Below are 7,862 nucleotides of genomic sequence, written 5' to 3'. Positions count from 1 at the left end.
ATCCTAAATCCAAAACATGGCACTGTATCCCTGCTGAAACCAGGACACCAAATAACTTGAAATCTGTATTTTACAATATTTTACAATATTTGTTTCTGTCCAGTCTTACTTTGAAGTTTGGTAGGCTCTGGACTTTGCTATATACTGAAATTCCATTAATGGCATTTTAGGTGCTCCTAAATAAGAATTTTTTTTTTTTTATTTGGAAAGCTTCCCCAGATCTATTCAACAACAATTTTAAAGGAAAAGCCTACTTGCATTACTAGTATTAAAAATGGATATGTGGGGAAAAAAAATAAAACACACTTCATAGACTTTAAAGTCATTATTATAGCTGATGTTAAAACTACCCAAGAAATACGTGGCATGTTCCAGTTTAAGGCTTATAACTTTGGACTTTAAAAAGGATACTTCTTGGAGAATCAGCCAGCTTTGAATTCAAAGGCTAAAGGCCTGAAAATCTGCATGTTTGGTGAGTTTTCCAGTAGCTGATTACCTTCGTTACTGATGCTGGGAGATGAAGAGGATGTGAGTTAATTCTTTTCAGGTTGTATTTAGTTTCATCTCTGGTTCTCATCACATTGATTAGAGGACTGGACAGTCTGTTAGGAAGATTAGCCACACCAAAATGTGTCTACATTTTATTGTGGAATCCAGAGTGTAATGTTAAATGTTCATCTGTAACTGGATAACTAAAGGATTTCATATCTTTTACAAATAATTTTAAGTCTGACTTGATTGTTGAAATCTGGGAAACATTGCACAGAAGGGAGGTGACTATAGTAAGAGAATTCAGACCCAGTGAGATAAATGTGATCTCACTGCACGCAGCTGTGTTGGCTTTTTCTGCCCCTTCGCTAAGCAAACAGCCTTACTGAGTTTCCTACTAGGAGTCTGATATTTTACTCCGTGGAAGGCAAGGGGTGCAAGTAGGTAGGAACTTCTCAAAACAGAGCAAGAAAGAAGGGTTTCTTCGTTAATGTATTATCTCTCAACTAACAAACATTTTAGCGAATGCTGTATGTTAACTACGTTTGCCTACTCTGGTATCTTGCATATTCAGTGAAAAGCTCATAGAGATAAAAAAAAAATTAAAATTTTTTGCACATGTAAAACTTCTTTTCTGTTACTGTTTTGTTTTGGGGCCTAAATATTATGTTTGAGTTTACAAGCCCCCAAAAGTTTGCTCTTTACTACACTTGTCATTCTTAGTTCAGCTCCAAAAGATAGATTGATAGGAAATACTTTTAAATGTTTCTGGTGATACTAGTTCAGCATCATAAAACACAGCTTTCATATTTAGAGTAAACAGTTCGCAAATAATCCTTTGGCTGAAAACTGAAAAACTCTATGGTGAATGCTGAAAATGAACAGAAAAGTAAAGTAAAAATAAATCCCCTTTTTTAACATTTCAAATCTAGTGTCTCATTAGTCCTGTCTTTGGTACTGTGAAAGGTGCTAGAACAAAAAGATAGACTGTGTCAATTTTAAATAACTATTCCTTATCTAAACACAACAAATAAAATACTCATTCCACTGTCTCCTCAGGATTTCTAGTTGCCAAATCATAAAGACTTTCTTGCAGCTACAGAAAAGGAAGTTTTCAAATTACATAAATGAAAATGTTTAAGTCTTTAACTCTCCCTGTGCTTCTTACATTAAGCATTTGATGCTTCTAAATTCCTCCACTAGCTATATCACTCCTAGCACTGCTATTTTACAATGTCTTCACTTGCTCGAATCGCAGGCAGAACATGCTCTGGCAGCTACTGATTACTTTGGTTTGCTGTTACTGTGGCAAAACAAAGGTGCCTGGACACTTGAGCAACTTCTTTTCTTGGGGCAAATGCCCAGTCTGTGAATGAGAAATGAAGGCGATGGCCTACCATGCTGGAAACAGCGCCTTTGTCCTAGGTCTGTTGGTTTTAAACTAACCTTGCCATAACCGAGACATACAATTACGCAAATCTCTCCTGAAGTATGATCAGGCTTGCCTGTGTTGGCTGAAGCAAAGACTGTTCACGCGCACCCACGTGTGTACAAGGTGAGGAAGCTAAGCAAGCAATCTCTTGGCACAGCACATTTATTCTCTCTTACTGCTCTTTGTGTCATGTCAATATCAACCTATGGGCTAAGGAGCACGCATGAACAAACGCTCCTGTGAGGCTGGTACGTTGTGATACGGTATAAAGAAGTATGTGAAGTACAGACTTAATCGTGGAAGCAGGTCCAGATGGGTAAAAAATTCTGGAAGCGCTTCTGTACACTTGTGAATTGGGCGTCTGTTGGGATACCACTAAGGGTTGGATCACACTTCCTCACTTCATTTAATACAATGAAATATATTTAATTTTGTTAACTGATTAATTCAGTTAAATCTGCAGTAAAGCTTGCATGAGAATCATTGTTTTATACTGGAATAAAATAGCATAATCTAGTTTCCCAAGACGTAATGAATTATTAATATCATCTTTATAATGAAATACTGACAATAAGAGCCCTAATTATCTGTCAAGTTGAAAGAACAAAAGTCAGGTGATGTGTACATTCAAAATAAATTAAAATTGGGATCATTCTAGCCTTCAGTTCTTCAGTACATGTGTTTATAGTTATGATCTCACATGCTCTAACCCTGTAGAGTCTCATCATAAATACACTTTCAACATAGGTCAGAATACTAGCAATAGAATGCTGTATTTTTATGGTTAATATGCAACATTATGTCATATTCTAGAAAATGGCAGGACATAATCTTTGTTCTTCAAACCCAAGCTATTTGATGTAGGCAAACCAGACTCTCTGGAGTGTGTTTGGGGTTTTTGGTTTGGGGTTTTTTTTTTCCTCCTTACTTGGGGGGGGGGGGGGGGGGGGGGGGGGGGAGGTTCAAGTATGTTCTAATTTCTCTTTCTATTGTATGAATAGCAGTTTTCAACCAGAAATTTAATGTGTAATTATTCAAATGGAGTAGTTTTGTTTCTGATTCTCTGATGTAATAGAATATTTCAGTGGAAGGGACCTACAACGACCATCTAGTCCAACTGCCTGACCACTTCAGGGCTGACCAAAAGTGTTCTCTGTGTTTTTAATTCTGAGAAGACTCAGGAAAACATAAGAACCTGTAACAGGTATGTTACCTGCTAGTCCTTCCATTCTAGATCTTACTAGTAAAAGTATTTCAGAAACAAAAAAGTAAAAATTCCTTACAAGTCCAAGGAGAATAAAGGTACTAAACAGAGCTGTCTGATGCTGTGGTAATGGCGTAATAACTTTGATGGAATAAATAGTTTAAAAGAATCAGATGTTCTAAATCATCTTCTCCCCACACACGTATTCTAACAGGATGTTGAATGCAGGAACTTCAATTTACTTAATATCGGAAAAAATAATCGGTGCTAGAGCCAGCTTAAGTCTGTTAATCAATCTGCATAAAAGAGGGAAAAGTGCTAAAAAAGCAATACACTATATGCAAGCCTTTTTCCTTTAATTTTTTTTAAATGAAGAAACATTCCTTTCCTCAACCTTTAAACCATTTGAAGGCTATCAGTAAACACGCTTGCGGGTGAAAAGGACAGCAAAGATGGAAAACATAACTTACATTTCTGGTGCTGAGTCTTAATTACAACCTGATTGATGAAATTTTATGCTGTGTGCTTTAGCAATGCAAGGTACGGCAACCACTGCCACTGTTGGACTGCTCGTGACGGCATTTGTATCTGCCTTTGTCACTACAGGCTCATAGTACCCTTGTGAAAAGTTACTCTGTAATGGCTGATCCTGATGCTGTTATTCAGAAAGCAAATGAGGAAAAAAGAAAAAGAAGAAATGGGGTTCAGGACTTGACCAAAACCAGGGAAGGATTGACGGCCTTGGAGTCTCTTTCTAGTCAGGATCTCTCCCAAGCCAGTACACCAGAGGTCAATGATGTTATTCTGGATCCTGGATTTATTAAAGATGGGGAAGATAGAGGGAAACAATTGGAAAACTAACCTGTAGTTCTTTTGGCTCATAAAATAATTATGAGAAGAAACAAAGACACCAGTTGTACCTGAGCAGAACTACCCTGTGTCCTTATTGTAGTTAACCTTTACACATGCAAATGGGTATGGCTACCAGCCTAAATCTGTCTTGGCCCATGGGCAGTATATGCAGCTAAACATATTTTTTATGACTAGTTTTGTTTGGGAAATCAATATTTTATACTGCTGGATAAGACTCTGCATGATCTGCAAATACTGTTTGGAAACGAACCGAGTTGTGTGTTATTTTCTCCCAACCACCTCTAGTTGGCACTCGTGTCAACGCTTTGTGCCAGAGGAGATCCCCCACTTGTATCACAGGGGCTTTGGGTTTTTGTTTTTGAGCGGCGGTGTACTTTTCGATGCCTGTCCCCAGGTGAGTGTGTGCCAATAGTAAACCTTCAAACCTCTTTGAAAGCTCCTTCAAGACAAAATCAGGCGAACCAGATATGCCAAACTGCCAAGCGTAACATCAGTTATCATAATTGCGTGGTTATCTTGCACTTTTCATTTGAGATTTCCCCGGTGTTTTACAAGAGCACTTTAAAAACTGTTAGTTCACCTGGAGAAGAGTTAAACCTGTGTAACTTTTTTTTTTTTTTTAACACAGTTCCCACTACTAATTAAGGCTATTATGATAATGTTTAATGCAAATGTTAAGGTTATTAACATTTCTCAGCTTGCAAGGTTCAATTTGCTAGGAAGCTCTTCGGTGACTTGATACTTCCTCAGCTCTCCAGAGTCATTCTCTGAATCTGCTCATGGGTGCATGCGTAGGCATCCGTGCGCACGTTCGTGTCTTGATGCACGTGCTCATTTTCCATAACTTGCCTTTCATCAGAAGCCTTGAAATTGGACCAGGGTTAGGAATTAAAGCCTCCATCAAGACATTTGCCTATGCAAATTGCAATCTGAAATCTTTAAAGATAATAAGATTCATATTATTAGGTCTGTAATACTACTACAGCTTAACAGCTTAAACGCAATTTGGTTCATAGACATTGCAGGTAACTTTATTAGCCCTGACTAGCACATAATATGTGATATTTGGTGATCTGTGAAATTCATCAGGGTCTAAGAAAATAATTGAGACACCTGTTAATTTGTATTAGAAGCGGGTACGCAATCATCAGTTACAAATAAATAGTCGTGTTTAAGGATGCCAGTTGAGTGACCCCCAGCAGAATGATTCTTTGTATTCTATTTTTTTATCCGCACATTTATATTTACTTTTGCATTTCTGTAAGAGGAGGCTCCCCATCAGCCGGGAAAGTGCGTTGACTTTGAATCGTATTTAAAATATTCAAATGGCTTAATTCCGGGAATAAGGAAACAAACGCCCGTCTCAGCCCTTCAACCGCGACCTTGCTGAAGGCTGCACCGGCAGCTCCCCGCCACCCGCCCGCGTCCCCCCCCGCAGCCCTCGGCGGCTGCCGCTCGCACGGGGACCAGCCCGTTCCCGCGGGCCGCCACCGGCCCCGGGCGGGGCGGGGCGGGGCGGGGCGCCCCCGGCCAATGCGGCGCCGCGGCCCCCCGCGCCGCCGGGGAGCGCCCAATGGCGGCGGCCCCGCGCTGCCGCTGCCCCGGAGCGGGGCGGGGCGGGGCGGGGCGCCGCCGGCTCCGCTCAGCGCGCTGTCCGCCAGCGCGGGCGGCGGCACCGTTGCCCCGCGGAGCGCCTCGCCCGCCGCCGGCAGGTAGGTCCGCGGGGGGCTCGGGGAGCGGCCGCGGAGCCGGCAGCGAGCGCTGCGTGCCCGGGGCCGCCCGGCCGGCCGGCCCCCGCGGGGGAGGAGGGCGCGCGCCGCCCCGTGCTCTCCCTTCCTGACGGCCGAGGACGGGGTACCGCGGCTCTGGGTGTGCGGGGGGCGGGTTTGCGGGCAGCGCTAGCGCGGGGGCAGGCGGAGGACATCCAGAAACCGGAGCCGAGGAAACCTAAACCGAAGGCAGGTGGCCCTGCCGGCGGAGCCGGGGCCGCTGCCTTCCCCTCGATGCGTTCGCTGCTGCTTTACCCTCTCTGCGGCTCAGAGGAGGGGACGTCCTCAGCTACGCGCCCCGGCGGAGCCGAAGCTTCCCCTCCGCGCTCCAGCCCCTCTCCCCGGCCGGGGCTCGTGGCACCGCTCCCAGCCGTGACCATCTGGACCGTCCCCCCTCGGTCCTTACGCCCTCCTTCGTGGCTGTTTCCGACGAGGACTGTTTATGGCAGGCAGCCTAGCAACCCCCCAGCCATCTTCTCCCAAACGAGCGCGCTCCTCTATTATTTGTAATAACGCACGCTGTGTTCCCGTGTAAGTGCTAGCAGTTTATTGCTCCGCGTCTGCAGAAGGGTTAATGAGTCATTAACGGCAGCATGTGGAAGCTGCTTGTATCCACCTACCCCTCAGCTGCTCTATGCAATTACTCATGTTTTGGATTTTTCCCTTCTTGAGCCTACTGAACTGTGCTGCTTTTGAAATGTTTGTCTGTGGTTAAGATACTGCAAGGCAAAGAAAAATCGCCGCTCATCTTTCTGTCGTCTCGTTTGAATACACTCTGTAAATTATAGGTTAAAAAAAGCTCAAATTACATATTTCCATGCAAAGTGGATTCTGATGTTGATATACGACCAGACAGCCCCTTCCCTGCACATTTGCCCAGTTTATGTGTTAAATGTCCTTTCTGTACTGCAGCTCCACTTTTCTCTGGTGATTTTTGTTAATTGTTTTGTTGACTAATTGGCTGTAATCAGACTCAGCTTTTCTGATTTTTTTGCCATGGTTTAACCCCTTTTGAGACTTCAGTTTTTCAGAGAGAAACAAGTTAAAAAAAATGCTTGACTGCATGACTAGATCAGGCGATGCTTTACAGCTCACGTCTTCCTATACTTAATTGCACCTTTCGCTGGGAATGGTCCTTAGGATAATTTCACATTATCGGTTTGAGGGCATTTTTAGTATTGTCAAGGCAAAAATTTGGCAAACATTGGCGTTTCTTTACTTGTGAATCAGCTATGAATCATTCTTGTCTTCTGTGAAATGTGCATTTAGTAAACTTACTAGTTTGGGCAAGTGAATTTCAAACTACAGGTTGATTGCAAAAAAATGCCTGTGTTCACTAATTGTGACTCTGATTTCTTTTTTCTTTTCTCTGCCGAGATGACTGAAACATACCTTGTGTTACACAGACAAGCGAGCTCTGGACTTTGCCTTAATATTTTCCAGATAAACAGGTTTATGTTAGTAAATGAAATTTGTGTTACCACAAAGAAGCTTGAAGAGCTGTTTCCCCCATGTCCAGTGAGATGTATTACATGGGATTATGCAATGCATACGACTTTCCTAAATACTTAGTTTCCAAATGGCTAAGTTCTCTCTTCTCCAAGAATTTTCAGATTTGATTGATTATAATATAGAGCGGTATTTGCTAAGAATTACTTTTAATCTGTTGCATCATGCTTTTGTCAGGTAAATCTTTGACTTTTTCTGTATAACGTTAAAGGCTTTTCATGATATTCCTATGGAGATCTCGAGTACAAAGCAAGGAGCAATAACTCCCAAGCAGATTTAACGTATCATTTTCCTTAGATACAGGAATACAGCTGGCAACTTTAGTGATCGCTGCTCTTTTATAGTTGTAGCTTTTAAATTATTTTTTTAAAATATGAATGCCATCAAGAGCATGACCATTAAACTTTCCAATGAGAGAAAAGGTCAGATTTTTTTCCTCTCACATGTTGCACTGTATCTCAGTTCTGACTAGCTGTACTCTCTTATGGTTCATGTCCTTAATTATCATTAAGGACTTAACAGCATACCTTGGTCTTTAACTGCAGATCTCTCCTTTACACGAGTTCCTTACATCCCTCATTACATC

The 7,862-nt window shown here is 42.3% G+C and overlaps 1 protein-coding gene across 3 annotated transcripts in view; it reads left to right on the top strand.

Moving 5' to 3' along the window:
• Positions 1–5,655: 5,655 nt before the first annotated feature.
• STON2 (stonin 2) overlaps positions 5,656–7,862 on the top strand; it is an 83,956-nt gene continuing 81,749 nt past the window's right edge. For 2 of the 3 annotated variants that reach the window (XM_076345228.1, XM_076345230.1), the window contains exon 1: positions 5,670–5,710. The gene's annotated coding sequence lies outside the window, so the exon portion shown is untranslated. Of the gene's footprint in view, positions 5,711–7,862 lie in introns of all 3 variants that reach the window. The other variant, XM_076345229.1, reaches the window with a different exon arrangement.

The sequence above is a fragment of the Aptenodytes patagonicus genome, chromosome 7 (genome assembly GCF_965638725.1).
Source record: "Aptenodytes patagonicus chromosome 7, bAptPat1.pri.cur, whole genome shotgun sequence".
In the NCBI taxonomy this organism is placed as follows: Eukaryota; Metazoa; Chordata; class Aves; order Sphenisciformes; family Spheniscidae; genus Aptenodytes; species Aptenodytes patagonicus.
The sequence above is the reverse complement of the archived record's forward strand: the minus strand, read 5'-3'. Positions and strand labels throughout refer to the sequence as shown.